The 14,563-nt window shown below is 47.0% G+C and overlaps 1 protein-coding gene across 3 annotated transcripts in view; it reads right to left on the bottom strand.

Annotated features, from left to right (window-relative positions):
• The window catches only part of dtnbp1a (dystrobrevin binding protein 1a), a 335,730-nt gene that overhangs the window by 208,764 nt on the left and 112,403 nt on the right, over window positions 1-14,563 (bottom strand). The gene's annotated exons all lie outside the window — the stretch shown is intronic.

A 14,563-nucleotide genomic window follows, 5' to 3' on the forward strand; every position in this document is an offset into this window, starting at 1 on the left:
GGACCAGAACATTGTGTGCGTGTGATGGGCCGGGCCCCCAGAGCATTGCTCGCACCTAACCTCTATGTGCGCTAAAAACCCACTCATTCGGGCCCTGGTCAAATGCAACCTATGAACCACCTTGAATTGTATTAGGCTGAGCCTACTGTACAAAGAGGTAGAGTTGACTCTGCATCGAGCCTCACTCCACTCCCCACCCTCAAGTTCCTGGCCCAACTCCTCCTACTACTTTCTTTTAATCTCATCCAACAGTACCTGATCCACCAAAATCAGCCAACCATCGATCTCCAACACACCTCCCGCCCTCCCCTACTCTTGCTGCTGAAATAACTCTTGTCCATCAATGAGGGAGGGAGGGAAGGCCAAAGGGAAGGAAGAAATCTCCTTGCGCGTGAAGCTTTGTACCTGATAATATCAAAACTGGTTCGCTCTTGAGAGCTTACACTTCTCCAGCCACTCCTCAAAACTCAAGAACCTACCATTGTGCAGTGTGTGCAGGAGGGTTTTCTGACACAGTATGTAGACAGGCCAACAAGGGGCGAGGCCACATTGGATTTGGTACTGGGTAATGAACCAGGCCAGGTGTTAGATTTAGATGTAGGTGAGCACTTTGGTAATAGTGATCACAACTCGGTTATGTTTACTTTAGCAATGGGCAGGGATAGGTATATACCGCAAGGCAAGAATTATAGCTGGGGGAAAGGCAATTATGATGCTATTCGGCAAGATTTAGGATGTATAGGATGGGGAAGGAAACTGCAGGGGATGGGTACAATCGAAATGTGGAGCTTTTTCAAGGAACAGCTACTGCGTGTCCTTGATAAGTATGTACCTGTCAGGCAGGGAGGAAGTTGTCGAGCAAGGGAACCGTGGTTTACTAAGGAAGTTGAAGCACTTGTCAAGAGGAAGAAGAAGGCTTATGTTAGGATGAGACATGAAGGCTCAGTTAGGGCACTTGAGAGTTACAAGTTAGCCAGGAAGGACCTAAAGGGAGAGTTAAGAAGAGCGAGGAGAGGACACGAAAAGTCGTTGGCGGATAGGATCAAGGAAAACCCTAAGGCTTTCTATAGGTATATCAGGAACAAAAGAATGACTCGAGTAAGATTAGGGCCAATCAAGGATAGTAGTGGAAAGTTGTGTGTGGAATCAGAGGAGATAGGGGAAGCGTTAAATGGATATTTTTCGTCAGTGTTTACACTGGAGAAAGACAATGTTGTCAAGGAGAACACTCAGGTTCAGTCGACTAGGCTAGATGGAATTGAGGTTCAAAAGGAGGAGGTGTTAGCAATTTTGGAAAATGTCAAAATAGATAAGTCCCCTGGGCCAGATGGGATTTATCCTAGGATTCTCTGGGAAGCCAGGGAGGAGATTGCAGAGCCTTTGTCCTTGATCTTTATGTCGTCTTTGTCGACAGGAATAGTGCCGGAAGACTGGAGGATAGCAAATGTTGTCCCCTTGTTCAAGAAGGGGAGTAGAGACAACCCTGGTAATTATAGACCTGTGAGCCTTACTTCGGTTGTGGGTAAAATGTTGGAAAAGGTTATAAGAGACAGGGTTTATAATCATCTTGAAAAGAACAAGTTGATTAGCGATAGTCAACACGGTTTTGTGAAGGGTAGGTCATGTCTCACAAACCTCATTGAGTTTTTTGAGAAGGTGACCAAACAGATGGATCAGGGTAAAGCTGTTGATGTGGTGTATATGGATTTCAGTAAGGCGTTTGATAAGGTTCCCCACGGTAGGCTATTGCAGAAAATAAGGAAGTATGGAATTGAAGGTGATTTAGCGGTTTGGATCAGTAATTGGCTAGCTGAAAGAAGACAGAGGGTGGTGGTTGATGGCAAATGTTCATCCTGGAGTTCAGTTACTAGTGGTGTACCGCAAGGATCTGTTTTGGGGCCACTGCTGTTTGTCATTTTTATAAATGACCTGTAAGAGGGTGTAGAAGGATGGGTTAGTAAATTTGCAGATGACACGAAGGTCGGTGGAGTTGTGGATAGTGCTGAAGGATGTTATAGGATACAGAGGGACATAGATAAGCTGCAGAGCTGGGCTGAGAGGTGGCAGATGGAGTTTAATGCGGAAAAGTGTGAGGTGGTTCACTTTGGAAGGAGTAACAGGAATGCAGAGTACTGGGCTAATGGCAAGATTCTTGGTAGTGTAGATGAACAGAGAGATCTCGGCATCCAGGTACATAAATCCCTGAAAGTTGCCACCCAGGTTAATAGGGCTGTTAAGAAGGCATATGGTGTGCTAGCCTTTATAAGCAGGGGGGTTGAGTTTCGCAACCAGAAGGTCATGCTGCAGCTGTACATAACTCTGTGGCGGCCGCACCTGGAGTACTGCGTGCAGTTCTGGTCACCACATTATAGGAAGGATGTGGAAGCTTTGGAAAGGGTTCAGAGGAGATTTACTAGGATGTTGCCTGGTATGGAGGGAAGGTCTTACGAGGAAAGGCTCAGGGAATTGAGGTTGTTTTCGTTAGAGAGGAGAAGGCTGAGAGGTGACTTAATAGAGACATATAAGATAGTCAGAGGGTTAGATAGGGTGGACAGTGAGAGTCTTTTTCCTCGGATGGTGATGACCAACACGAGGGGACATAGCTTTAAATTGAGGGGTGATAGATATAGGACAGATGTCAGAGGCAGTTTCTTTACTCAGAGAGTAGTAGGGGTGTGGAACGCCCTGCCTGCAACAGTAGTAGACTCGCCAACTTTAAGGGCATTTAAGTGGTCACTGGATAGACATATGGATGAAAATGGAATAGTGTAGGTCAGATAGGCTTCAGATGGTTTCACAGGTCGGCGCAACATCGAGGGCCGAAGGGCCCGTACTGCGCTGTAGTGTTCTATGTTCTATTAACAAACAGATCACCAAGCTTCTCCAACCCCTCCTCCTTCCAAGCACGATGGAGGAATCCAAAAGCACCAGCACAAACCGATGGTTTCCATAGATTGGGGCCAACATCGACATAGCACCCAGTTTGAAGTGCCATCTAAATTGTCCTCATAGTTTCAAGGTGGCTACCACCACCGGAGTCCATTTAATTGGGAAAAATGGAAGGGGAGTCGTAACCAATGCCCTCAAGCTGGTGCCTTCAGTTATTCTTCTCCATCCTCCCCCGCGTGGACTCTGTCCCTCTATATCACGCCCACACCGTTTTTATATTTGCCGCCTATGATACTGTAACAGGTTGGGTAACGCAAAGTCCCCGAATTGCCTATTCCTTCATTTTAAAAACCCTACAATTCACAAGGTCATACCGCCCAAATAAAAGATGAGATCATCTTACTGACTCTTGTAAAAAAAAGGACTTTGTAAGGAAAACTGGAAGGCCCTGAAACAAAATCAGAAATGTTGGGAAGATATTCATTTTAATCAACAGGATCCTTCCAGTCAAAGTCAGCGGGAGGCTATTGCATCTCTTTAGGTCCTCCTTCGCTGCTCTAATCAGGATCCCAAAACTTAGCTTCTGTACCGAGACCCCAGTCATGGGCCACCCGGACTTCCAAAAAACGTAAACTGGACCTGGCCAGGCAAAAATTCAATTTCCTCAAATCGGCTCCCCTTCCTGGGGATGCACTGGAAAACATTTGCTTTTAACCAGGTTCAATCTGTAACCAGAGAAGGAGCCAAACCTCTCAAACAGTTTCATAATCTCCTCTGCACTGGAGAGAGGATCAGTCACATACAATAATAGGTCATCCGCGTAAAGACACTATGCTCCCTCTCCCCTCTATTCATTCCCTGCCACTTTGTGGCTTACCTCTGTGATGTCCAGAGGCTCCATAGCCAAGGCAAACAGTAAGGGAGACAGTGGACATCCCTGTCTCATGTCTCTTCCCAGTCGGAAGTACTTCGAGTTTAAAGCATTTGTATGGACTCTCACAATGGAGGCTCTGTATAAAAGCCGGATCCAGGATATAAACAAAAGCCAAACCTGTCAAGACCTTAAATTATCAGCTCCACACCACACTATGCCTTCTCTGCATGTATAGACATAATCACCCCTGGTGAGAGAGTGAGGGAGAGAGAGCGAGAGAGACAGACAGAGAACGTTGACCAGCCTCCAGACACTGGCAGACAGCTGTCTCCCCTTGTTAAATCCCATCTGCTCCTCTGAAATGATCCCTGGGAGGCAGGATCCCATGCGCCTCACCAAATCTTCGCCAGCAACTTTGCATCTGCATTTAACAAAGAAATGGGGCGATACAATCTACACTCCAACCGATCTTTATCATTCTCCACAATATCAAGGAGATTGTTGCCTGCACCAAAGAGGTTGGCAACGTCCATTGAGTCAGACAGTCCTCAAACATCTTGAGCAAGACTGGGGTCAGCAAACCGGCAAAGGTTTTGTAAAATTCAATCGGGAAAATCCTCTGGTCCCGGCGCCTTTCCTGACTATATCAAACCTTATCCTGCTTAATCTCCTCCAGAGTCAGAGAAGCATCCAATTCTTCTCTCTTCTCTTGTTCCACTACTGGGAAGGCCAAACCGTCTAAACCTCTAATATTGAGGACTCATCCTCCGGAGGATCCAGCTCATATAGGTTTACCGTGGCCAGATTGGAAACCAGTCCTCCCAGAGTTGACATGCTCATAAACAGCCTCCCTCGAACGCTGCAGCAAGTGCACCGCCATGTCCATGGATCCCAAACTCCAACTACAGCTTCTTCCTACTAGCCGGCAATTCTGTCGTCTGATTGATCAAGCATTAACAGTCTATCTCCAAAATGGCACCCGCCAACCTCTGCCTTTCTGCCCTTTCGCTCTTTTCCTTATGCGCCTTAAACAACCACCTTCAGCACCTCCCATAGAGTGGAAGGGGAAATCTCCTCATTCCTATGAAAATGGAAATATTCCTCAACAACAGAGGAGACTGTCTCGCAAAACCTTTATCCGCCAATAGCAAGTATCTAACTTGCAAAGGGGCACTGAGAAGGGCCTGAGCTAACCATCATGCCCACATAATGTGGGGCATGATCAGAGATCACCATTGTTGAGTGTCCCGACTCCACCACCTCTGGAGCAAGGACCCACCAACCAATAAAAAAGTAAATCCTAGAATAGACTTGGTGAACATGAGAAAATAATTAATAATCCTCCTCCCGCGGGTGTTGAAATCTACAACGATCAGCTCCTCCCATCTGCTCCATGAAGGTCAACAGAGTCTTCACCATACCAGAAGGTCTTAAACACCTTCGGCCTCGAGTTATCCAATTTGGGGTCTAAAATGTAATTAAAGTCACCACCCAGGATGAGCTGGTGTGAACCCAAATACAGGATCAACAAGAACAACCTATTAATAAAAGTTCTGTCATCCCAATTTGGGGCGTATACACTGACCAGCACCACCGGTGCCCCCACTAACAGGCCACTGACCATGACATACCTTCCATTCAGGCCCATCAAAATCCTTCCTGCCGAGGAATCCCCGAAGCCCTGCTATGAAATCCTGAATGCAACACTTGTCCCACCTAGCCCTTCCGTAACCTTATCTGGGATGGGATTCTTTGATCGCTGATGCCGAAACCGCATTCGGTGATCAGCCAGAGAATCCCCGTTTACACCGGAATCAGGGGCAGCACCGTTTTTGCGATGCTCTGCCCCCTCAAAAACTACACCGTATTGACAGCCTCAGGACGTCACCTGAGGCCCTCCCACAACGCTCCACCCCCCAATGGACCGAGTCCCTGACGGCATGGGACACGTGTGCTCACACCTTTCGGGGGCCTCGCGTGGCGGCTGCGGCCACGGACCGAGTAATTCTCCAGCCATATCCGCAGTTACGTTGCGCACGCACGCGCGCGCTAGCCCCCCACTGGACGGAGGATCGGTGCGGGGGCAGTGCCGGCTTTCTGGTCGTAAGACCAGACGGATCCTGTAGACATAGCCGCAGGATCAGAGAATCTAGCCCCCTGATCTCTAACTTGCAATTGGGTCTCCTGCAAAAGCACCACATTTGCCTCATTCCTGCCTCGTGAGGCAGTCCAGCAATCCTCCAGGGAGGATTAACACCAGGCCCATCCAAGACGGCTGCCAGGTCCCCCAGTACAAACCGACAAAGTCCCCAGTTGCCATCCGAAAATAAAAACTCACCCACCAACACCACATCCAAGCAACCAGGTAAACTATAGACAAAACCCCAAACAGCTGCCTCTCGCTTACCACACGTCAACCATTCCATTAACATAACCGCCAAGCTCAAACTAAATGAACCCCCCTCATAAGCTGCAGGTAACCCCATATGAACCACAGATAACCCTCATCTCCTCACTTCTGTTAACTAACAATTAATCTAGCTCGCAGAGAACATTTAAAACCTTAAAATTCCACGGTACCAAAACAGCCCCTCGCACGCAAAACCGATTTATAAATTCCAAGAATAATAAACCGTGCTAAGGGCAGCACGGTAGCATAGTGGTTAGCACAGTTGCTTCACAGCTCCAGGGTCCCACGTTTGATGTCAGGCTTGGGTCACTGTGTGTGGAGTTTGCACGTTCTCCCTGTGTGTGCGTGGGTTTCCTCCGGGTGCTCCGGTTTCCTCCCACAGTCCAAAGATGTGCAGGTTAGGTGGATTGGCCATTCTAAATTGCCCTTAGTGTCCAAAAAAGGTTAACTTGAGTTACAGGGATAAAGGGGATAGGGTGGAAGTGTGGGGCTTAAGTAGGGTGCTCTTTCCAAGGGCCGGTGCAGACTCGATGGGCTGAATGGCCTCTGTGATTAAAAAAACCTCTTCATGTAAAGCAACACAACTCCACCTATACCTCTTTAACCATTAACAAGAATGAACAGATAGATAAATGAACAGGTAGAAAAAACCCAAGTGACCGTACCCCTCTTTTCCAAACAAGTTTCCTTCAACTCGGATAAAATATAAAGAACAAAGAACAAAGAAAAGTACAGCACAGAAACAGGCGCTTCAAGCCTGTGTCGACCATGCTGCCCGTCTAACCTAAAACCTTCTACACTTCCAGGGTCCATATCCCTCTATTCCTATCCTATTCATCCATTGCTACCACTACCTCCACCTCTCTACTTTCCGGGGGCATAATGATCACATTTAACAGCCTTCTTACATTGGCCACCAGCTGCCTATCCTTAACGAACCCCGTCTGATCCTCCACAATAACGTCCGGTACACAATCCTCAATCCTGGAGGACAAAATTTGGGCCAACAGTTTGGCGTCCACATTTAACAGGGATATCGGCCTGTAGGACCCACATAGCTCCGGGTTCTTATCCCATTTTAGGATAAGTGAAATTGTGGCCTGTGACATCGTCTGGGGCAGAACCCCTCTTTCCCATGCCTCATTAAACACCTTCATCAGTATCGGTCCCAATATCCCAGAGACCTTTTAATAGAACTCCACTGGATACCCGTCCGGTCCCGGGGTCTTAACCGCCTGCATGGCCTTCAGACCCTCCACTATCTCTTCCAACCCGATCGGTGTCCCCAGCCCTTCTACCAGCGCCCCATCCACCTTTGGGAAAGTCAGCCCCTCCAGGAAGCGTCTCATCTCTTCCGGTCCCGTAGGGGGTTCCGACCTGTACAGCCTGCTGTAGAAATCCCTAAACGCCTTACTCACCCCTGCCCAATCACCAACCAAGTTCCCATCCCCGTCAATAACTTTCCCTATTTCCCTAGCTGCCTCCCTCTTTCTGAGCTGCTGTGCAAGCATCCTGCTGGCCTTCTCAACATGCTCGTAGATCGCCCCCCACGACTTTCTGAGCTGTTCCATTGCCCTCCCTGTGGTTAACAAGCCGAACTCCGCCTGTAGTCTCCGCCGCTCCCTTAAAAGCCCTATCTCTGGAGTCTCCGCGTATCTCCTGTCGAATTGTAGAATCACTTTCATCAGTCGGTCCGTCTCTGCCCTGTCCGTCCTGTCCCTGTGAGCCCGATCGAGATCAGCTCCCCTCTCACCACTGCCTTCAGCGCTTCCCAGGCCACCGCTGCCGAGACTTCCCCCATATCATTTACCTGCAGGTAGTTTTGTATGTATTTCCTCAGCCTCTTGCACACCACTTTGCCCGCCAACAGCCCTACATCTAACCTCCAATGCGGGCGCTGATTACCATCTTTACTAACCTGAAGGTCAACCCAGTGTGGAGCATGGTCTGAGATTGTAATCGCCGGGTGGCCTGAAAGTTCAGACCTTGAACAAAGGTCAAAGTACAATCGCTCAATTGCTCAATACACAGGGAAAAATACGAAATATTGTAACTCAATATTGTGCACCACAAAGGCAAAATGCACTTTTAAAAATAATCATGCAATAGGAAGCAGCAATAATCCATGCAGTATGTTGTTTTTGCAATTCTAGGCCACTGTGAATGTTTCGTATTTCGTAAATTCCTGAGAGATGCTAGTAATAGGTACAGTTGTACCAATTTTTAACTGAATACGTATTCAGTTTATTTAGAAGCGTACTTCACTCAACTTGCAAAGTTGGTAATTTGATTAATCTGCAAATTTAAAATGGTTGGATTATTTCAGCTGGCTCTTTTTAAAGAGTAGCGAGGACCTTGCTCACAGAAGAAACAATGTTATCCTGGACATGTGAGAAAAAAAGTATGAGAAACAAGCTTACACAGCTTTACTTTGTTCTTGATGTGAGCTGCATTAAACAGAGACTGGCTTCTGTTGGGGGCACAGAGGGAGAGAAGAATGAGGATACAGTCATGTTTGCGTGTTTTCTAGCATTTTGTGGCAGAGAAGATTTTGTGTTTGCCTTCTGGACTGTCAAAATATAAGGGACGTTCAGTTACAAAGATAAAATGTGACCTCTGCCCTAAAAAGAAGCAATTTTTTGAGTCTCAAATAATTTAACTGACCACTTTTCGCCTTTATTAGCCAAGTTAGAGTTTAAGAGCAGGGCGTTTATGTGAAACTATTAAATTTGTTTTGGGGGGCGGGGGGGATGTGATCGCACTTGAAAGGGTGCACAGGAGACAGGATATTGCCTGGGCTGCAGAGTTTTAGCTATGATGAGATTGGATCATCTGGGGTTGTTTTCCTTGGAGCAGAGGAGACCGAAGGGGGACATGATTGAGATCTATAAAACTGAGGGGCATGGATAGAGTTGACAGGATGAAACGTTTTCCATTGGTGGAGGGAGCAATGATCAGGGGGTATAGATTTAAGGTAAGGGGCAGGAGGCTTAGAGGGGGATGCGAGTAAATACCGTTTCACCCAGAGGGTGGTGGGAGTCTGGAACTCACTGCCTGAAAGGGTGGTGGAGGCAGGGACCCTCATAACATTTAAGAAGTATTTAGATATGCACTTCCAAGGCTGTTCGTCAAGTGCTGGAAATGGGATTCGAATAATTAAGTGGTTGTTTTTGACCGACGCAGACGTGATGGGCTCAAGGGTCTTTCCTGTGCTGTTGACCTCTATGAAATATTAATCCTAGTGGTGGGGACAGGATTGTGCCAATTGATTTAGTTTTAGAAAGGAAATGATTGAATCCTTGTGTTTATTTAGTTAAAATTAGTGACATGTCATTTTAAAAGATCAAGCTTGGTATTTAGAAAAGAAAGGTGGTTACCCATCAATGTGAGATACTCGGTCCAGTTAAAGATACATTTGACGTGCTTTCATGCTTCAAAAGTTTGACGTTGAACTAGTCATGATTAATGTGACAATGGAACCACGAAAATTGGCACTGCGGTTGTTTTTTTCTAAAATGCTGTAAATTGCTTAGTATTTGGCTGTATGACACTGCAATCTTCAGCTCGTGTTTAATAAAAAGAATCATAATTTTGTAATAAAAGAATAATGAATGGCATCTCCTTTTGGAAAATTATTGAAGGCGATTAAGGTAAACAGGTTTCAAGTGGAAATAACCTCTGGAATTTCCTCCTTAAAACTCCTCTGCCTTGGTTTCCTCCTTTAAGTTGCTGCTTCATACCTCACCTGTCCAAATATCTCTGTGGCTTCGAGGGAAATTGTATGTTAGTATTTCTGTGAAGTGCCTGGAATCTTTTTCTACACGAAAGGCACTTTATAAAAGTGTTTTGTTGTAAAACTTTCTAAGACTAGATCCCAATATCATGGGAGATCCAAAGGAATGCACTTTTAGCTGATTTATTTGTGGTTCTGGTCAAGTTGTTGCACTGTCTAGTTAATCATCTAAAATGCACAATCCAATTAACTCCTAGATCCAGGTAGTTAAATGACTGCAATGTGGGATATCATAGATTTTGGTGTACATTCACACCAACCTAGAGGGTGAATTTCCTGTATTTGTTACATTTATCTCTCGGCATTAAACCACAATAACCCGATACTGATGAAAGCATTTCTTTACTACAAAGAAAGTTATTCATCTTGAATAGGATGAGGCATTTAAGCCCTTTTGAAGTAGTAACAGTGGGCATGGTAATGTTTAAGAAAATATATTTAAAAATGACTCAAGAATTGGATGCTTAATGGATTGAGAGTTTAAAAAAAATTATGTTCTCTCTGGGAGTGTAGAAGAAATAAAGAACCAGTAGGGTTGCAAAAGCTTTGGCCAGACTCCAAGATAGAACAAAGAACAATGCCGCACAGGAACAGGCCCTTCGGCCCTCCAAGCCTGCGCCGATCACATGTCCTATCTAGAATAGCCAATGTTGTTCCTTTGTTTAAGAAGGATAGCAAGGATAATCCAGGGAACTACAGGCCGGTGAGCCTTGCGTCAGTGGTAGGGAAATTACTGGAGAGAATTCTTCGAGACAGGATCTACTCCCATTTGGAAACAAATGGACGTATTAGTGAGAGGCAGCATGGTTGTGTGAAGGGGAGGTCATGTCTCTCTAACTTGATAGAGTTTTTCGAAGAGGTCACAAAGATGATTGATGCAGGTAGGGCAGTGGATGTTGTCTATATGGACTTCAGTAAGGCCTTTGACAAGGTCCCTCATGGTAGACTGGTACAAAAGGTGAAGTCACATGGGATCAGGGGTGAGCTGGCAAGGTGGATACAGAACTGGCTAGCTCATAGAAGGCAGAGAGTAGCAATGGAAGGGTGCTTTTCTAATTGGAGGGCTGTGACTAGTGGTGTTCCGCAGGGATCAGTGCTGGGACCTTTGCTGGTCATAGTATATATAAATGATTTGGAGGAAAATGTAACTGGTCTGATAAGTAAGTTTGCAGACGACACAAAGGTTGGTGGAATTGCGGATAGCGATGAGAACTGTCAGAGAATACAGCAGGATTTAGATCGTTTGGAGACTTGGGCGGAGAGATGGCAGATGGAGTTTAATCCAGACAAATGTGAGGTAATGCATTTTGGAATGTCTAATGCAGGTAGTGAATGTACAGTGAATGGTAGAACCCTCAAGAGTATTGAAAGTCAGAGGGATCTAGGTGTACAGGTCCACAGGTCACTGAAAGGGGCAATACAGGTGGAGAAGGTAGTCAAGAAGGCATACGGCATGCTTGCCTTCATTGGCCGGGGCATTGAATATAAGAATTGGCAAGTCATGTTGCAGCTGTATAGAACCTTAGTTGGGCCACACTTGGAGTATAGTGTTCAATTCTGGTCGCCACACTACCAGAAGGATGTGGAGGATTTAGAGAGGGTGCAGAAGAGATTTACCAGGATGTTGCCTGGTATGGAGGGCATTAGCTATGAGGAGTGGTTGAATAAACTCAGTTTGTTCTCACTGGAACAACGGAGTTTGAGGGGCGACCTGATGGAGGTCTACAAAATTATGAGGGGCATAAACAGAGTGGATCGTCAGAGGCTTTTCCCCAGGGTAGAGGGGTCAATTACTACGGTGCATAGGTTTAAGGTGCGAAGGGCAAGGTTTAGAGTAGATGTACGAGGCAAGTCTTTTTACACAGATGGTAGCGGGTGCCTGGAACTCGCTGCCGGAGGAGGTGGTGGAAGCAGGGATGAGTGACATTTAAGGGTAATCTTGATAAATACATGAATAGGATGGGAATAGAGGGATGTGGACCCAGGAAGTGTAGAAGATTGTAGTTTAGTCAGGCAGCATGGTCGGCATGGGCTTGGAGGGCCGAAGGGCCTGTTCCTGTGCTGTACTTTTCTTTGTTCTTTGTTCTTTGAGTACCCCATGTCCACCACCCCTGCCAGCAAGGCCCTACCCAAAATGAAGAAATCGATCGAAGAGTATTTCTTATGTACGTGGGAGTAGAAGGAAAACTCCTTCGCCCTCGACTGCCTAAATCTCCATGGATCCACCCCCTCCATCTGCACCCTGCCTGTTTTCGAGCATGACCGATCCAGGCCGGGATCAATAACTGTATTGAAGTCCCCTCCCATGACCAGCTTGTGCGAGTCCAGGTACAGAATCTTCCCAACATCCTCTTTTATGAATTCCACGTCATCGCAATTTGGCGCATACACATTAACAGCACTACCTTCACCCTCTCCAGCTTATCACTAACCATAATACATCGACCTCCCACATCCGAAACTATTCTGCCCACCTCAAATATCACCCGCTTATTAGTCAAGATCGCAACCCCTCTGTCTTTGTGTCCATCCCCGAGTGGAAGACCTGACTGACCCAGTCTTTCCTCAATCTAACCTGGTCCGCTACTCTAAGATGCGTCTCCTGCAACATTACCACGTCCGCCTTCAGTCCCCTCAGGTGCGCGAACACACGTGCCCTCTTAACTGGCCCATTTAACCCTCGAACATTCCAAGTGATCAGCCGAGTTGGGGGGCACAGTGCACCCCCCCTTCGCCGATCAGCCATCCCCTTCCTTGGGCCTGCCTCCACCCCATGCACTGCGCCTCCTCCGGCCCGCCACCCGGCAGCCCCCGCCACCGACCTTCTCTGCCCCTCAACCGAAGTCCCCTTCCTCGTCAGCCGAACAACTACCGCCCCCTCCGCCCCCAGCAACACCACTCTGAAACCTAACCCATACAGTAAACTAAACATTTGCGCATCCCCCCATTGCACTTCTGTGAGCTAGCTCACGCAGCTAGCTTGGTGGCCTCCGCCCCGGTGCCAAATAGTCTCCCACCTATTGTTTCCTCACTCCCCTCCCCCCGCTCATACAAACAAATTCCCTCATCTAACGATCCCCACACAATCACTCAACTGAAAGAAAAACACCGAAATCCAAACAAGCACACCTCCATCCCCCAGAAGTGCACATCAAAGCAAAAGGCATTGCCAACATTCACCAAAAAGAAAACCAGAAAACGAAAAACTTTTTTTTCCCCCTTTCTTAATCAGAACTCAAAAACAGAAGAGAAAAAAACAAACCAATAAGTCTAAAAGTTACATCTAAGTTCAAAAGTTCAGTTCACCACCAGTCCTTTTCTTTTCGCGAAGTCCAGCGTGTCTTTGGGCAACTCAAAATAATGATGATGGTCCACATGTGACCCAGAGACGATCCAAAAACAGAAGTCCAAACTTCAACTGCTTCTTGAAAAAGATCGACTTAATTTGGTTGAAGCCTGCCCTTTTCCTGGCCACCTCCACACTCGGGTCCTGGTAAACCCGCAGGATACTGTTGTCCCACTTACAGCTCCGCGTTCGCTTGGCCACTGAAGAATACATTCCTTGCCCAGGAACCTGTGGAATCTCACCACCATTGCCCTCGGAGGGTCCCCCGTTCGCGGCTTCCTCGCAAGCGCTCTGTACGCCCTGTCCACCTCCAAGGGTTGGGAGAATGTCCCCTCCCCCAGCAGCTTCTCAAACATACCTGCTATGTATGCCCCAGCATCAGCTCCCTCAGACCCCTCCGGGAGCCCGCCAATTCTTAAGTTCTGCCAACGGGACCTATTCTCTAGGTCCTCCTCCTTCTCCGGCAGCCTTTTCTGCTGGTCCCTCAGCATCCCCACCTCCAGTTCCACCGCAGTTTGATGCTCCTCCTGCTCAGCCAGCTTCTTCTCAACCTTCTGGATCGCCCGATCCTGGGCGTCCAATCTGTGCTCCTGCTTTTCAATCAACTCTTTTATCAGGTCCAGGCAATCCCGTTTCTGCTTAGCAAAGCCGTCCTGGATGACCTGCATCAACAGCTCCATTGATCACTGGGCTGACACACCAGGAGTCCGATCCTCAGCCATGCTGTCTCCTGCTGCAGGCCAGCCCTCGCCTGTCTTCTTATTTCTGCCTTTTCATGCACTTCTGGTTCTCTTCTCCATACACCGATACATGGAAATGGTGCCCAATTGCCTCAGCCTTCGAATTTACATTTTTAAACCGGAAAAAAGTCCGGGGAGGGGGTGAGAAAGGTCCCAAAGTCCGACCAGAGCGGGAGCCACCAAAGTGCGACTTACACCTTCTTAGCCACCACCGGAAGTGTAGCTACTTCTTTTAATACCCTAGGATGTGACCCATGAGGGGACTTATTGGCCTTCAGCCCCATTAGTTTCTCTAGTGATAGTTATTGTGTTTATTTCCTGCCCCCTCTTGCCCATTGATTATTCAGTATTTTGTAATGTTATTGTGTCTGCTAGATTGAATACTGACACAAAACATTTATTTAACTTCTGTCATTTCCTGGTTCCCCAATATTATTTCCCCAGTCCCATTCTCTCTTGGGCCTATGTTGACTTTGGCCTCTCTCTTCCTTTTTATATATTTAAATAAACT

Source organism: Scyliorhinus canicula, chromosome 5, assembly GCF_902713615.1.
Source record: "Scyliorhinus canicula chromosome 5, sScyCan1.1, whole genome shotgun sequence".
NCBI classification, from domain to species: domain Eukaryota; kingdom Metazoa; phylum Chordata; class Chondrichthyes; order Carcharhiniformes; family Scyliorhinidae; genus Scyliorhinus; species Scyliorhinus canicula.